Here is a 15,756-nt window from a genome sequence, read left to right as displayed (position 1 = left end):
GCTCTACTTTCTTTGACAAGGGTTAAGAAGACTTACCCAAACTGTATCATGTAGTTTGACATGTTGATTATCTTTTATCCAATTCAATGTTCAAAATATAAGCTAGTGTCCTATTAATTTGATAAAGTTGGTCAACCACTTATAGGTCATCTTTTTATTTGTGAATCTCTGATCACCTTGTTGAATCAGGTCGGATCTCTGGTGCAATGGATTGCGGCTTGGAGTCCTAGGCGAATGTAGCAAAAGCATTCAAACGCTAAGGGTTCGAACACCAACTGGGTCAATTTTATCCCTCCTCTATTTTATAACTAATTGAAACAGTAACCAGCAATCCTGCTTCTCCATCACCAGAAACATTTACCAAAATGGCAGTGAAAGAAAGTCTACTTAAACAGAGACTGTTTGCTTTGAAAATGTTGCATAGTCTATGCCCAAGAGGAAATTCCCAATGATACTGCTGAAAATGTAATTTAGGAGTTAGTAATAGTATTTGGCCCTTTATTAATTTCACTGTGTCATTTTAAACACGTGATTTCTATGTCATCCGAAAATGAGATAGTACAAATTTCCGGAGTTATAATGGATTACGTGTGCTGCTGAAATTTCAAATGCTTATAATATCAATTCATTATTAAACTCTAGAATATTGATTGCTAATATGTAATTATATAAATATACAAAGTGTAGGTCAGTGTACGTCCACATTTGTTTAGCTGATTTTAAGGTAGAGTATAGCAGAGCCTGGATAGCTCAGTCGGTAGAGCATCAGACTTTTAATCTGAGGGTCCAGGGTTCAAGTCCCTGTTCAGGCGGTTGTTTCCTTTAAAGAAAAAGTACTCTAATTGTATGCTCTTTTTGTGGACCCCTGCATGACGAATAAGATATTCCATTACTAAAATTGCAAAAACGTCTTTCATGGAGTTGTGAAATACACATCTGTCTCACATATTATGTGCCATTTCACTAAACTTAAGTCGTACGTAGATTTACCAATGGTATCATGTAGTCTGAGACGGTGAATATCATTTCACCAATTCAATATTCAAAATATAGCCATGGTTATAGTATCAAATGAACTTTATAAAGCTGATCAACAGCTAATAGCTCATTATTTCATTTCAGAACATCTCTGCACCGCATTATAGCAAATTGGCTCTGTGGCGCAATGGATAGCGCATTGGACTTCTAGGTGAATGTAAAAAAGATATTCAAAGGTTGTGGGTTCGAATCCCACCAGAGTCAGTTTTATCCCTGTTATCCTGTTATCCCAAGTACCAATTCATTATTATATTCTCTGTATTTAGTACTAATACCGGCAACCATCTTAACCCCTTGCGTGCTGATGACAGAACGGTTCCGTCATCAGCTACGGGTGAGCTGTGCTGATGACGAAACCGTTCCGTCATGACTCCGCCCGCGCAAGGCGGAGTCAGCACAGGCGGAAAATACGCCCCGCACGCAAGGGGTTAAAAAACGTAGTGATAGTTGGGACACTTCCTAATGTTGATAATGCCATTTTGTGGGGTGCTGCCTCAGAGCCTGGATAGCTCAGTCGGTAGAGCATCAGACTTTTAATCTGAGGGCCCAGGGTTCAAGTCCCTGTTCAGGCGGCTTGGTTAAAGAAAATGTATATCAAATGCATACTCTTTTCAGGATCCAATGAATGGGAATTCCAATTACAGATGGTTCAAAAAAGTCTTGATCGAGTCCTTACATACCCATCTGTGCTCTACTTTCTTTGACAAGGGTTAAGAAGACTTACCCAAACTGTATCATGTAGTTTGACATGTTGATTATCTTTTATCCAATTCAATGTTCAAAATGTAAGCTAGTGTCAGATTAATTTGATAAAGTTGGTCAACCACTTATAGGTCATCTTTTTATTTGTGAATCTCTGATCACCTTGTTGAATCAGGTCGGATCTCTGGTGCAATGGATTGCGGCTTGGAGTCCTAGGCGAATGTAGCAAAAGCATTCAAACGCTAAGGGATCGAACACCAACTGGGTCAATTTTATCCCTCCTCTATTTTATAACTAATTGAAACAGTAACCAGCAATCCTGCTTCTCCATCACCAGAAACATTTACCAAAATGGCAGTGAAAGAAAGTCTACTTAAACAGAGACTGTTTGCTTTGAAAATGTTGCATAGTCTATGCCCAAGAGGAAATTCCCAATGATACTGCTGAAAATGTAATTTAGGAGTTAGTAATAGTATTTGGCCCTTTATTAATTTCACAGTGTCATTTTAAACACGTGATTTCTATGTCATCCGAAAATGAGATAGTACAAATTTCCGGAGTTATAATGGATTACGTGTGCTGCTGAAATTTCAAATGCTTAAAATATCAATTCATTATTAAACTCTAGAATATTGATTGCTAATATATGTAATTATATAAATATACAAAGTGTAGGTCAGTGTACGTCCACATTTGTTTAGCTGATTTTAAGGTAGAGTATAGCAGAGCCTGGATAGCTCAGTCGGTAGAGCATCAGACTTTTAATCTGAGGGTCCAGGGTTCAAGTCCCTGTTCAGGCGGTTGTTTCCTTTAAAGAAAAAGTACTCTAATTCTATGCTCTTTTTGTGGACCCCTGCATGACGAATAAGATATTCCATTACTAAAATTGCAAAAACGTCTTTCATGGAGTTGTGAAATACACATCTGTCTCACATATTATGTGCCATTTGACTAAACTTAAGTCGTACGTAGATTTACCAATGGTATCATGTAGTCTGAGACGGTGAATATCATTTCACCAATTCAATATTCAAAATATAGCCATGGTTATAGTATCAAATGAACTTTATAAAGCTGATCAACAGCTAATAGCTCATTATTTCATTTCAGAACATCTCTGCACCGCATTATAGCAAATTGGCTCTGTGGCGCAATGGATAGCGCATTGGACTTCTAGGTGAATGTAAAAAAGATATTCAAAGGTTGTGGGTTCGAATCCCACCAGAGTCAGTTTTATCCCTGTTATCCCAAGTACCAATTCATTATTATATTCTCTGTATTTAGTACTAATACCGGCAACCATCTTAACCCCTTGCGTGCTGATGACAGAACGGTTCCGTCATCAGCTACGGGTGAGCTGTGCTGATGACGAAACCGTTCCGTCATGACTCCGCCCGCGAAAGGCGGAGTCAGCACAGGCGGAAAATACGCCCCGCACGCAAGGGGTTAAAAAACGTAGTGATAGTTGGGACACTTCCTAATGTTGATAATGCCATTTTGTGGGGTGCTGCCTCAGAGCCTGGATAGCTCAGTCGGTAGAGCATCAGACTTTTAATCTGAGGGCCCAGGGTTCAAGTCCCTGTTCAGGCGGCTTGGTTAAAGAAAATGTATATCAATTGCATACTCTTTTCAGGATCCAATGAATGGGAATTCCAATTACAGATGGTTCAAAAAAGTCTTGATCGAGTCCTTACATACCCATCTGTGCTCTACTTTCTTTGACAAGGGTTAAGAAGACTTACCCAAACTGTATCATGTAGTTTGACATGTTGATTATCTTTTATCCAATTCAATGTTCAAAATATAAGCTAGTGTCCTATTAATTTGATAAAGTTGGTCAACCACTTATAGGTCATCTTTTTATTTGTGAATCTCTGATCACCTTGTTGAATCAGGTCGGATCTCTGGTGCAATGGATTGCGGCTTGGAGTCCTAGGCGAATGTAGCAAAAGCATTCAAACGCTAAGGGTTCGAACACCAACTGGGTCAATTTTATCCCTCCTCTATTTTATAACTAATTGAAACAGTAACCAGCAATCCTGCTTCTCCATCACCAGAAACATTTACCAAAATGGCAGTGAAAGAAAGTCTACTTAAACAGAGACTGTTTGCTTTGAAAATGTTGCATAGTCTATGCCCAAGAGGAAATTCCCAATGATACTGCTGAAAATGTAATTTAGGAGTTAGTAATAGTATTTGGCCCTTTATTAATTTCACTGTGTCATTTTAAACACGTGATTTCTATGTCATCCGAAAATGAGATAGTACAAATTTCCGGAGTTATAATGGATTACGTGTGCTGCTGAAATTTCAAATGCTTATAATATCAATTCATTATTAAACTCTAGAATATTGATTGCTAATATGTAATTATATAAATATACAAAGTGTAGGTCAGTGTACGTCCACATTTGTTTAGCTGATTTTAAGGTAGAGTATAGCAGAGCCTGGATAGCTCAGTCGGTAGAGCATCAGACTTTTAATCTGAGGGTCCAGGGTTCAAGTCCCTGTTCAGGCGGTTGTTTCCTTTAAAGAAAAAGTACTCTAATTGTATGCTCTTTTTGTGGACCCCTGCATGACGAATAAGATATTCCATTACTAAAATTGCAAAAACGTCTTTCATGGAGTTGTGAAATACACATCTGTCTCACATATTATGTGCCATTTCACTAAACTTAAGTCGTACGTAGATTTACCAATGGTATCATGTAGTCTGAGACGGTGAATATCATTTCACCAATTCAATATTCAAAATATAGCCATGGTTATAGTATCAAATGAACTTTATAAAGCTGATCAACAGCTAATAGCTCATTATTTCATTTCAGAACATCTCTGCACCGCATTATAGCAAATTGGCTCTGTGGCGCAATGGATAGCGCATTGGACTTCTAGGTGAATGTAAAAAAGATATTCAAAGGTTGTGGGTTCGAATCCCACCAGAGTCAGTTTTATCCCTGTTATCCTGTTATCCCAAGTACCAATTCATTATTATATTCTCTGTATTTAGTACTAATACCGGCAACCATCTTAACCCCTTGCGTGCTGATGACAGAACGGTTCCGTCATCAGCTACGGGTGAGCTGTGCTGATGACGAAACCGTTCCGTCATGACTCCGCCCGCGCAAGGCGGAGTCAGCACAGGCGGAAAATACGCCCCGCACGCAAGGGGTTAAAAAACGTAGTGATAGTTGGGACACTTCCTAATGTTGATAATGCCATTTTGTGGGGTGCTGCCTCAGAGCCTGGATAGCTCAGTCGGTAGAGCATCAGACTTTTAATCTGAGGGCCCAGGGTTCAAGTCCCTGTTCAGGCGGCTTGGTTAAAGAAAATGTATATCAAATGCATACTCTTTTCAGGATCCAATGAATGGGAATTCCAATTACAGATGGTTCAAAAAAGTCTTGATCGAGTCCTTACATACCCATCTGTGCTCTACTTTCTTTGACAAGGGTTAAGAAGACTTACCCAAACTGTATCATGTAGTTTGACATGTTGATTATCTTTTATCCAATTCAATGTTCAACATGTAAGCTAGTGTCAGATTAATTTGATAAAGTTGGTCAACCACTTATAGGTCATCTTTTTATTTGTGAATCTCTGATCACCTTGTTGAATCAGGTCGGATCTCTGGTGCAATGGATTGCGGCTTGGAGTCCTAGGCGAATGTAGCAAAAGCATTCAAACGCTAAGGGATCGAACACCAACTGGGTCAATTTTATCCCTCCTCTATTTTATAACTAATTGAAACAGTAACCAGCAATCCTGCTTCTCCATCACCAGAAACATTTACCAAAATGGCAGTGAAAGAAAGTCTACTTAAACAGAGACTGTTTGCTTTGAAAATGTTGCATAGTCTATGCCCAAGAGGAAATTCCCAATGATACTGCTGAAAATGTAATTTAGGAGTTAGTAATAGTATTTGGCCCTTTATTAATTTCACAGTGTCATTTTAAACACGTGATTTCTATGTCATCCGAAAATGAGATAGTACAAATTTCCGGAGTTATAATGGATTACGTGTGCTGCTGAAATTTCAAATGCTTAAAATATCAATTCATTATTAAACTCTAGAATATTGATTGCTAATATATGTAATTATATAAATATACAAAGTGTAGGTCAGTGTACGTCCACATTTGTTTAGCTGATTTTAAGGTAGAGTATAGCAGAGCCTGGATAGCTCAGTCGGTAGAGCATCAGACTTTTAATCTGAGGGTCCAGGGTTCAAGTCCCTGTTCAGGCGGTTGTTTCCTTTAAAGAAAAAGTACTCTAATTCTATGCTCTTTTTGTGGACCCCTGCATGACGAATAAGATATTCCATTACTAAAATTGCAAAAACGTCTTTCATGGAGTTGTGAAATACACATCTGTCTCACATATTATGTGCCATTTGACTAAACTTAAGTCGTACGTAGATTTACCAATGGTATCATGTAGTCTGAGACGGTGAATATCATTTCACCAATTCAATATTCAAAATATAGCCATGGTTATAGTATCAAATGAACTTTATAAAGCTGATCAACAGCTAATAGCTCATTATTTCATTTCAGAACATCTCTGCACCGCATTATAGCAAATTGGCTCTGTGGCGCAATGGATAGCGCATTGGACTTCTAGGTGAATGTAAAAAAGATATTCAAAGGTTGTGGGTTCGAATCCCACCAGAGTCAGTTTTATCCCTGTTATCCTGTTATCCCAAGTACCAATTCATTATTATATTCTCTGTATTTAGTACTAATACCGGCAACCATCTTAACCCCTTGCGTGCTGATGACAGAACGGTTCCGTCATCAGCTACGGGTGAGCTGTGCTGATGACGAAACCGTTCCGTCATGACTCCGCCCGCGAAAGGCGGAGTCAGCACAGGCGGAAAATACGCCCCGCACGCAAGGGGTTAAAAAACGTAGTGATAGTTGGGACACTTCCTAATGTTGATAATGCCATTTTGTGGGGTGCTGCCTCAGAGCCTGGATAGCTCAGTCGGTAGAGCATCAGACTTTTAATCTGAGGGCCCAGGGTTCAAGTCCCTGTTCAGGCGGCTTGGTTAAAGAAAATGTATATCAATTGCATACTCTTTTCAGGATCCAATGAATGGGAATTCCAATTACAGATGGTTCAAAAAAGTCTTGATCGAGTCCTTACATACCCATCTGTGCTCTACTTTCTTTGACAAGGGTTAAGAAGACTTACCCAAACTGTATCATGTAGTTTGACATGTTGATTATCTTTTATCCAATTCAATGTTCAAAATATAAGCTAGTGTCCGATTAATTTGATAAAGTTGGTCAACCACTTATAGGTCATCTTTTTATTTGTGAATCTCTGATCACCTTGTTGAATCAGGTCGGATCTCTGGTGCAATGGATTGCGGCTTGGAGTCCTAGGCGAATGTAGCAAAAGCATTCAAACGCTAAGGGTTCGAACACCAACTGGGTCAATTTTATCCCTCCTCTATTTTATAACTAATTGAAACAGTAACCAGCAATCCTGCTTCTCCATCACCAGAAACATTTACCAAAATGGCAGTGAAAGAAAGTCTACTTAAACAGAGACTGTTTGCTTTGAAAATGTTGCATAGTCTATGCCCAAGAGGAAATTCCCAATGATACTGCTGAAAATGTAATTTAGGAGTTAGTAATAGTATTTGGCCCTTTATTAATTTCACTGTGTCATTTTAAACACGTGATTTCTATGTCATCCGAAAATGAGATAGTACAAATTTCCGGAGTTATAATGGATTACGTGTGCTGCTGAAATTTCAAATGCTTATAATATCAATTCATTATTAAACTCTAGAATATTGATTGCTAATATGTAATTATATAAATATACAAAGTGTAGGTCAGTGTACGTCCACATTTGTTTAGCTGATTTTAAGGTAGAGTATAGCAGAGCCTGGATAGCTCAGTCGGTAGAGCATCAGACTTTTAATCTGAGGGTCCAGGGTTCAAGTCCCTGTTCAGGCGGTTGTTTCCTTTAAAGAAAAAGTACTCTAATTGTATGCTCTTTTTGTGGACCCCTGCATGACGAATAAGATATTCCATTACTAAAATTGCAAAAACGTCTTTCATGGAGTTGTGAAATACACATCTGTCTCACATATTATGTGCCATTTGACTAAACTTAAGTCGTACGTAGATTTACCAATGGTATCATGTAGTCTGAGACGGTGAATATCATTTCACCAATTCAATATTCAAAATATAGCCATGGTTATAGTATCAAATGAACTTTATAAAGCTGATCAACAGCTAATAGCTCATTATTTCATTTCAGATCATCTCTGCACCTCATTATAGCAGATTGGCTCTGTGGCGCAATGGATAGCGCATTGGACTTCTAGGTGAATGTAAAAAAGATATTCAAAGGTTGTGGGTTCGAATCCCACCAGAGTCAGTTTTATCCCTGTTATCCTGTTATCCCAAGTACCAATTCATTATTATATTCTCTGTATTTAGTACTAATACCGGCAACCATCTTAACCCCTTGCGTGCTGATGACAGAACGGTTCCGTCATCAGCTACGGGTGAGCTGTGCTGATGACGAAACCGTTCCGTCATGACTCCGCCCGCGCAAGGCGGAGTCAGCACAGGCGGAAAATACGCCCCGCACGCAAGGGGTTAAAAAACGTAGTGATAGTTGGGACACTTCCTAATGTTGATAATGCCATTTTGTGGGGTGCTGCCTCAGAGCCTGGATAGCTCAGTCGGTAGAGCATCAGACTTTTAATCTGAGGGCCCAGGGTTCAAGTCCCTGTTCAGGCGGCTTGGTTAAAGAAAATGTATATCAAATGCATACTCTTTTCAGGATCCAATGAATGGGAATTCCAATTACAGATGGTTCAAAAAAGTCTTGATCGAGTCCTTACATACCCATCTGTGCTCTACTTTCTTTGACAAGGGTTAAGAAGACTTATCCAAACTGTATCATGTAGTTTGACATGTTGATTATCTTTTATCCAATTCAATGTTCAAAATGTAAGCTAGTGTCAGATTAATTTGATAAAGTTGGTCAACCACTTATAGGTCATCTTTTTATTTGTGAATCTCTGATCACCTTGTTGAATCAGGTCGGATCTCTGGTGCAATGGATTGCGGCTTGGAGTCCTAGGCGAATGTAGCAAAAGCATTCAAACGCTAAGGGATCGAACACCAACTGGGTCAATTTTATCCCTCCTCTATTTTATAACTAATTGAAACAGTAACCAGCAATCCTGCTTCTCCATCACCAGAAACATTTACCAAAATGGCAGTGAAAGAAAGTCTACTTAAACAGAGACTGTTTGCTTTGAAAATGTTGCATAGTCTATGCCCAAGAGGAAATTCCCAATGATACTGCTGAAAATGTAATTTAGGAGTTAGTAATAGTATTTGGCCCTTTATTAATTTCACTGTGTCATTTTAAACACGTGATTTCTATGTCATCCGAAAATGAGATAGTACAAATTTCCGGAGTTATAATGGATTACGTGTGCTGCTGAAATTTCAAATGCTTATAATATCAATTCATTATTAAACTCTAGAATATTGATTGCTAATATGTAATTATATAAATATACAAAGTGTAGGTCAGTGTACGTCCACATTTGTTTAGCTGATTTTAAGGTAGAGTATAGCAGAGCCGGGATAGCTCAGTCGGTAGAGCATCAGACTTTTAATCTGAGGGTCCAGGGTTCAAGTCCCTGTTCAGGCGGTTGTTTCCTTTAAAGAAAAAGTACTCTAATTGTATGCTCTTTTTGTGGACCCCTGCATGACGAATAAGATATTCCATTACTAAAATTGCAAAAACGTCTTTCATGGAGTTGTGAAATACACATCTGTCTCACATATTATGTGCCATTTGACTAAACTTAAGTCGTACGTAGATTTACCAATGGTATCATGTAGTCTGAGACGGTGAATATCATTTCACCAATTCAATATTCAAAATATAGCCATGGTTATAGTATCAAATGAACTTTATAAAGCTGATCAACAGCTAATAGCTCATTATTTCATTTCAGATCATCTCTGCACCTCATTATAGCAGATTGGCTCTGTGGCGCAATGGATAGCGCATTGGACTTCTAGGTGAATGTAAAAAAGATATTCAAAGGTTGTGGGTTCGAATCCCACCAGAGTCAGTTTTATCCCTGTTATCCTGTTATCCCAAGTACCAATTCATTATTATATTCTCTGTATTTAGTACTAATACCGGCACCCATCTTAACCCCTTGCGTGCTGATGACAGAACGGTTCCGTCATCAGCTACGGGTGAGCTGTGCTGATGACGAAACCGTTCCGTCATGACTCCGCCCGCGCAAGGCGGAGTCAGCACAGGCGGAAAATACGCCCCGCACGCAAGGGGTTAAAAAACGTAGTGATAGTAGGGACACTTCCTAATGTTGATAATGTCATTTTGTGGGGTGCTGCCTCAGAGCCTGGATAGCTCAGTCGGTAGAGCATCAGACTTTTAATCTGAGGGCCCAGGGTTCAAGTCCCTGTTCAGGCGGCTTGGTTAAAGAAAATGTATATCAATTGCATACTCTTTTCAGGATCCAATGAATGGGAATTCCAATTACAGATGGTTCAAAAAAGTCTTGATCGAGTCCTTACATACCCATCTGTGCTCTACTTTCTTTGACAAGGGTTAAGAAGACTTACCCAAACTGTATCATGTAGTTTGACATGTTGATTATCTTTTATCCAATTCAATGTTCAAAATGTAAGCTAGTGTCCGATTAATTTGATAAAGTTGGTCAACAACTTATAGGTCATCTTTTTATTTGTGAATCTCTGATCACCTTGTTGAATCAGGTCGGATCTCTGGTGCAATGGATTGCGGCTTGGAGTCCTAGGCGAATGTAGCAAAAGCATTCAAACGCTAAGGGTTCGAACACCAACTGGGTCAATTTTATCCCTCCTCTATTTTATAACTAATTGAAACAGTAACCAGCAATCCTGCTTCTCCATCACCAGAAACATTTACCAAAATGGCAGTGAAAGAAAGTCTACTTAAACAGAGACTGTTTGCTTTGAAAATGTTGCATAGTTTATGCCCAAGAGGAAATTCCCAATGATACTGCTGAAAATGTAATTTAGGAGTTAGTAATAGTATTTGGCCCTTTATTAATTTCACAGTGTCATTTTAAACACGTGATTTCTATGTCATCCGAAAATGAGATAGTACAAATTTCCGGAGTTATAATGGATTACGTGTGCTGCTGAAATTTCAAATGCTTAAAATATCAATTCATTATTAAACTCTAGAATATTGATTGCTAATATATGTAATTATATAAATATACAAAGTGTAGGTCAGTGTACGTCCACATTTGTTTAGCTGATTTTAAGGTAGAGTATAGCAGAGCCTGGATAGCTCAGTCGGTAGAGCATCAGACTTTTAATCTGAGGGTCCAGGGTTCAAGTCCCTGTTCAGGCGGTTGTTTCCTTTAAAGAAAAAGTACTCTAATTCTATGCTCTTTTTGTGGACCCCTGCATGACGAATAAGATATTCCATTACTAAAATTGCAAAAACGTCTTTCATGGAGTTGTGAAATACACATCTGTCTCACATATTATGTGCCATTTGACTAAACTTAAGTCGTACGTAGATTTACCAATGGTATCATGTAGTCTGAGACGGTGAATATCATTTCACCAATTCAATATTCAAAATATAGCCATGGTTATAGTATCAAATGAACTTTATAAAGCTGATCAACAGCTAATAGCTCATTATTTCATTTCAGAACATCTCTGCACCGCATTATAGCAAATTGGCTCTGTGGCGCAATGGATAGCGCATTGGACTTCTAGGTGAATGTAAAAAAGATATTCAAAGGTTGTGGGTTCGAATCCCACCAGAGTCAGTTTTATCCCTGTTATCCTGTTATCCCAAGTACCAATTCATTATTATATTCTCTGTATTTAGTACTAATACCGGCAACCATCTTAACCCCTTGCGTGCTGATGACAGAACGGTTCCGTCATCAGCTACGGGTGAGCTGTGCTGATGACGAAACCGTTCCGTCATGACTCCGCCCGCGCAAGGCGGAGTCAGCACAGGCGGAAAATACGCCCCGCACGCAAGGGGTTAAAAAACGTAGTGATAGTTGGGACACTTCCTAATGTTGATAATGCCATTTTGTGGGGTGCTGCCTCAGAGCCTGGATAGCTCAGTCGGTAGAGCATCAGACTTTTAATCTGAGGGCCCAGGGTTCAAGTCCCTGTTCAGGCGGCTTGGTTAAAGAAAATGTATATCAATTGCATACTCTTTTCAGGATCCAATGAATGGGAATTCCAATTACAGATGGTTCAAAAAAGTCTTGATCGAGTCCTTACATACCCATATGGCTGAGATACCCGCCACCACCTCTCAACACAATCCCCAAAAGGAGGGAAACCGGAAACAGTTCTTAAAGTTTTTGGAAGTAGGAGAGAGTGACCCTCCCGGCCGTATTTATTAAAACAAAATTAAAAACATTAAACGTTTCATGTTATGTACAATTTCATTAACACATTGCGTTGTTTGGCTAACCTTAACATATTCTCTAATACAGAGGTTCTCCTAGCCGAACTAGCATCCTACAAAACATTCTCTAGAAATACTGAAATTGTACATCCTAACGTTTAAGGGCCAACGGCAAGGTCATAACCGGTGTCAAGATCCCTAACCAGACTTACCCCTCCCACTTGGGAGGGGCGACAGCACAGAGGCTTACCTCAAGTGCAACTACTAACAATTTCCCTTGACTTGACGGGGGCACTTAAGACTCGACGCCATTTAAAGGTCGTTCGAAGACTCGTGTGAGGTATCTAGAAGGTATCGTGGACCTCCCCCCCACCCCACACAACTTACCGCATCTGCCGTCGCAGATGACACTGGCCCCGGGAAATTCCCCAGGAGGGGGCTGTAACCCCTCCTACAAAGGAAGGGGCCTTGACCGCCTTTCCTTTACTTCCGGCGACCCACCCTTAGACGGGACCGCCTCCCCACTGAGGGGCCAATGGCCACCTCTCCCGAGCGCTCCCATCCGTGTTGGGTGACGCCCACTCATAGGGATCTTCTAATTAGTGCTCACCGATCATGACCTTACCGCCTACCAAAAAATAAATACGACAATTCTTACTCAAACCTATGTAAACATTGGTCGCTACGACCGAAAGAGCATGCTTAAAATTACAACACTATATCATTTTAATCGTAGAAACCTACACGACATTCACCATTCTTTATTAGGCTCAACATAAAACTGATACTTTCACAGCCTGAAAACGAAATGGAAAACATACTTATAAATTCACTTTATTACAAAACAACTGGCTGTCCTCAGGGGCTGGTGGGTGGGTCAAAATTGGCTCTTCGTTCTGTCCCGAGCTCACGTGTAGCGAGGAGGTGCAGCTTCGGAGCACAAGAACAAGAGGACGTCTTCGGGTCTTGCGTCTCTTTTTATCCGTCTTCAGGGCGGGCGTAAACCCGCCCCTGCCTGCCCCTAGGGCGGGGCTGGCTACGTCGGTGTCTAGGCCAGCCCACTCTAGGGCGGGAAAAAACGCGCCCCGGCTACGCCGCTTCGGGCATACCAGCCGAGACGCGCCTCCCGCCCAAAAATGGCTTCCCGGGGGGATCGAGGCACTCCGCCATACGTTCGGGGGGACCGAGTGGTCGCCCCTTTCCATATGGCTGAGATACCCGCCACCCCCTCTCAACACAATCCCCAAAAGGAGGGAAACCGGAAACAGTTCTTAAAGTTTTTGGAAGTAGGAGGGAGTGACCCTCCCGGCCGTATTTATTAAAACAAAATTAAAAACATTAAACGTTTCATGTTATGTACAATTTCATTAACACATTGCGTTGTTTGGCTAACCTTAACATATTCTCTAATACAGTGGTTCTCCTAGCCGAACTAGCATCCTACAAAACATTCTCTAGAAATACTGAAATTGTACATCCTAACGTTTAAGGGCCAACGGCAAGGTCATAACCGGTGTCAAGATCCCTAACCAGACTTACCCCTCCCACTTGGGAGGGGCGACAGCACAGAGGCTTACCTCAAGTGCAACTACTAACAATTTCCCTTGACTTGACGGGGGCACTTAAGACTCGACGCCATTTAAAGGTCGTTCGAAGACTCGTGTGAGGTATCTAGAAGGTATCGTGGACCTCCCCCCCACCACACACAACTTACCGCATCTGCCGTCGCAGATGACACTAGCCCCGGGAAATTCCCCAGGAGGGGGCTGTAACCCCTCCTACAAAGGAAGGGGCCTTGACCGCCTTTCCTTTACTTCCGGCGACCCACCCTTAGACGGGACCGCCTCCCCACTGAGGGGCCAATGGCCACCTCTCCCGAGCGCTCCCATCCGTGTTGGGTGACGCCCACTCATAGGGATCTTCTAATTAGTGCTCACCGATCATGACCTTACCGCCACAGGTCCGGATAGTTGACCGGCTATCCGGACCCCCCACAAAACTCCTACCTAAAGGTCATGTTTTAACGTTTTTAACCAAGCTAAGAAGTCTCCTATGAGTAACTCATTCCCCACCCTTGACAAATGCACACCATCCCCCAAATACATACTGTCATCATTAATACAACTATGCGAGATCGAATGCAATGTCTTGGAACGGAACAACCTACTCACTTTGTTATTCAGTTTTCTAACAGAATGATTCAAAGCAGGGATCGAGATAGCCCCCCGCCACACTTTTCGTGGGATCATATGAGACCACGCAATTATGCACCCCGGAACTCTCCTCGCTAACCAACTTACCGTGGAAAGCATAGCCTCCAGGAGAAGTCGTCTACCGGTGGTGACCAAATCATTGCCCCCTAAATGCACTATGACTATGGACGGCGGTGACCTCATCCGCCCTAACAAACCCTCAAAGAATGCTTGAAACTGGTCAATACAGAGACCGCCTCTTCCGTAGAAGGACACTCTGTACCCGTATTCCCCAGGTACGTGAATCATGTCACCTGCTTTGAATACGTCTGCGGCCCGTCTCACGTATGAGTGGCCCACGACCCACACCTCCTTTCTCCCAGCCGGTGATGTCTGACCGCTGGCCTGGTGTTGGGTCGACTGCATAGTCCGCCCTGCCGCGTAGGCTTGCGCAACTGAAAACAAACAAAAGACAAGAAGCGTGAGTACATGATTACAGCTTCACAACATGTGCAATCGCACATATCTCTTATAACAATTGGAGGACCAACGCCCCACTCGTTTCACTTGTTCTACATTAAGACCCCTGGCTGTAGCTTCAGTGGCAGCCCCTATTCGAAAGGAATGGGTCCCGAATTCGCCCGGGTCCAAGCCCGCTGCGGCAATGGCCATTGCAAGCACCCGTTGAAACTGAAACCTCGTCAGCGGGGTGGCGTCTGCATGCCTCAATAATGTCCCCCCCCATGATGCCACCCTTCGTTCTAGGTAATCTTCTAAACACTGTACCGGACACATGGAGGACCCGGGGGTCCTGCGAATGATCGTGCAGTCCCCCCTCCCATCTTGATCGGTCTTGGACCTGAGAAAGGAGACAATCATCGCATCGCCCCTGATCTGAACGTGTTCCCGGCACAACCCCCCCACCACATCCTGTTTGTTCCTTGCAACCAGCTCACTTATCCTCATAGCCCCGTGAAATGCCAGCGTAAATGCAGTCCGGAACAAACACGTCTCGAAAGGAGACGAGCATGTGGTAGGGAGTGTGGCCAGCAACTGGGACAACCTATCCAGACCTATCGGTCGCCTCACATCTACTCTGCGACCCTCAAGGCGTTGCCACCCACGCAGCGCCTTTTGTACTGCAAAAGACGCTGTCGGGTCCTGGATGTTATGGGCCCTGGCAACAAAGGAAATGGCGGCACGATGCCTTTGGGCTGTAGCCACCGACTTCCCAGCCCTACGTAAGGACATCAGAAAATGTACTACCCACTCTTCCTGACCCCAAAGCCCCCCTCTCTCAGTCCCCAAAAAGGCTAAATAGGCCTGGAACGCCCCTTCATATGCCTTCCTTGTCCTGGGTGCTAGA

The 15,756-nt window shown here is 41.9% G+C and overlaps 20 non-coding genes across 20 annotated transcripts; all 20 read left to right on the top strand.

Annotated features, from left to right (window-relative positions):
* The first annotated feature begins 739 nt into the window (after positions 1-739).
* TRNAK-UUU (transfer RNA lysine (anticodon UUU)) lies at positions 740-812 on the top strand. Its single transcript has one exon. It is a non-coding gene; the product is annotated as a tRNA-Lys (tRNA).
* A 339-nt stretch (positions 813-1,151) lies between these two features.
* On the top strand, positions 1,152-1,242 carry TRNAR-UCU (transfer RNA arginine (anticodon UCU)). The gene is given in 2 exon segments: positions 1,152-1,188; positions 1,207-1,242. It is a non-coding gene; the product is annotated as a tRNA-Arg (tRNA).
* Positions 1,243-1,537: 295 nt separating this feature from the next.
* On the top strand, positions 1,538-1,610 carry TRNAK-UUU (transfer RNA lysine (anticodon UUU)). Its single transcript has one exon. It is a non-coding gene; the product is annotated as a tRNA-Lys (tRNA).
* Positions 1,611-2,467: 857 nt separating this feature from the next.
* Positions 2,468-2,540, top strand: TRNAK-UUU (transfer RNA lysine (anticodon UUU)). Its single transcript has one exon. It is a non-coding gene; the product is annotated as a tRNA-Lys (tRNA).
* A 339-nt stretch (positions 2,541-2,879) lies between these two features.
* TRNAR-UCU (transfer RNA arginine (anticodon UCU)) lies at positions 2,880-2,970 on the top strand. Its single transcript is given in 2 exon segments — positions 2,880-2,916; positions 2,935-2,970. It is a non-coding gene; the product is annotated as a tRNA-Arg (tRNA).
* A 287-nt stretch (positions 2,971-3,257) lies between these two features.
* Positions 3,258-3,330, top strand: TRNAK-UUU (transfer RNA lysine (anticodon UUU)). Its single transcript has one exon. It is a non-coding gene; the product is annotated as a tRNA-Lys (tRNA).
* Positions 3,331-4,185: 855 nt separating this feature from the next.
* On the top strand, positions 4,186-4,258 carry TRNAK-UUU (transfer RNA lysine (anticodon UUU)). The gene has a single exon. It is a non-coding gene; the product is annotated as a tRNA-Lys (tRNA).
* A 339-nt stretch (positions 4,259-4,597) lies between these two features.
* On the top strand, positions 4,598-4,688 carry TRNAR-UCU (transfer RNA arginine (anticodon UCU)). Its single transcript is given in 2 exon segments — positions 4,598-4,634; positions 4,653-4,688. It is a non-coding gene; the product is annotated as a tRNA-Arg (tRNA).
* Positions 4,689-4,983: 295 nt separating this feature from the next.
* On the top strand, positions 4,984-5,056 carry TRNAK-UUU (transfer RNA lysine (anticodon UUU)). Its single transcript has one exon. It is a non-coding gene; the product is annotated as a tRNA-Lys (tRNA).
* An 857-nt stretch (positions 5,057-5,913) lies between these two features.
* TRNAK-UUU (transfer RNA lysine (anticodon UUU)) lies at positions 5,914-5,986 on the top strand. The gene has a single exon. It is a non-coding gene; the product is annotated as a tRNA-Lys (tRNA).
* Positions 5,987-6,325: 339 nt separating this feature from the next.
* Positions 6,326-6,416, top strand: TRNAR-UCU (transfer RNA arginine (anticodon UCU)). Its single transcript is given in 2 exon segments — positions 6,326-6,362; positions 6,381-6,416. It is a non-coding gene; the product is annotated as a tRNA-Arg (tRNA).
* A 295-nt stretch (positions 6,417-6,711) lies between these two features.
* Positions 6,712-6,784, top strand: TRNAK-UUU (transfer RNA lysine (anticodon UUU)). Its single transcript has one exon. It is a non-coding gene; the product is annotated as a tRNA-Lys (tRNA).
* An 855-nt stretch (positions 6,785-7,639) lies between these two features.
* Positions 7,640-7,712, top strand: TRNAK-UUU (transfer RNA lysine (anticodon UUU)). Its single transcript has one exon. It is a non-coding gene; the product is annotated as a tRNA-Lys (tRNA).
* Positions 7,713-8,051: 339 nt separating this feature from the next.
* TRNAR-UCU (transfer RNA arginine (anticodon UCU)) lies at positions 8,052-8,142 on the top strand. The gene is given in 2 exon segments: positions 8,052-8,088; positions 8,107-8,142. It is a non-coding gene; the product is annotated as a tRNA-Arg (tRNA).
* Positions 8,143-8,437: 295 nt separating this feature from the next.
* TRNAK-UUU (transfer RNA lysine (anticodon UUU)) lies at positions 8,438-8,510 on the top strand. Its single transcript has one exon. It is a non-coding gene; the product is annotated as a tRNA-Lys (tRNA).
* Positions 8,511-9,777: 1,267 nt separating this feature from the next.
* On the top strand, positions 9,778-9,868 carry TRNAR-UCU (transfer RNA arginine (anticodon UCU)). The gene is given in 2 exon segments: positions 9,778-9,814; positions 9,833-9,868. It is a non-coding gene; the product is annotated as a tRNA-Arg (tRNA).
* A 295-nt stretch (positions 9,869-10,163) lies between these two features.
* Positions 10,164-10,236, top strand: TRNAK-UUU (transfer RNA lysine (anticodon UUU)). The gene has a single exon. It is a non-coding gene; the product is annotated as a tRNA-Lys (tRNA).
* Positions 10,237-11,093: 857 nt separating this feature from the next.
* Positions 11,094-11,166, top strand: TRNAK-UUU (transfer RNA lysine (anticodon UUU)). The gene has a single exon. It is a non-coding gene; the product is annotated as a tRNA-Lys (tRNA).
* A 339-nt stretch (positions 11,167-11,505) lies between these two features.
* On the top strand, positions 11,506-11,596 carry TRNAR-UCU (transfer RNA arginine (anticodon UCU)). Its single transcript is given in 2 exon segments — positions 11,506-11,542; positions 11,561-11,596. It is a non-coding gene; the product is annotated as a tRNA-Arg (tRNA).
* Positions 11,597-11,891: 295 nt separating this feature from the next.
* TRNAK-UUU (transfer RNA lysine (anticodon UUU)) lies at positions 11,892-11,964 on the top strand. The gene has a single exon. It is a non-coding gene; the product is annotated as a tRNA-Lys (tRNA).
* Positions 11,965-15,756: the final 3,792 nt, after the last annotated feature.

Source organism: Lissotriton vulgaris, chromosome 1_2 (assembly GCF_964263255.1).
Source record: "Lissotriton vulgaris chromosome 1_2, aLisVul1.2, whole genome shotgun sequence".
Classification (NCBI taxonomy): domain Eukaryota; kingdom Metazoa; phylum Chordata; class Amphibia; order Caudata; family Salamandridae; genus Lissotriton; species Lissotriton vulgaris.
Note: the sequence above shows the minus strand (reverse complement) of the source record. Positions and strands in the feature narration are given on the sequence as shown.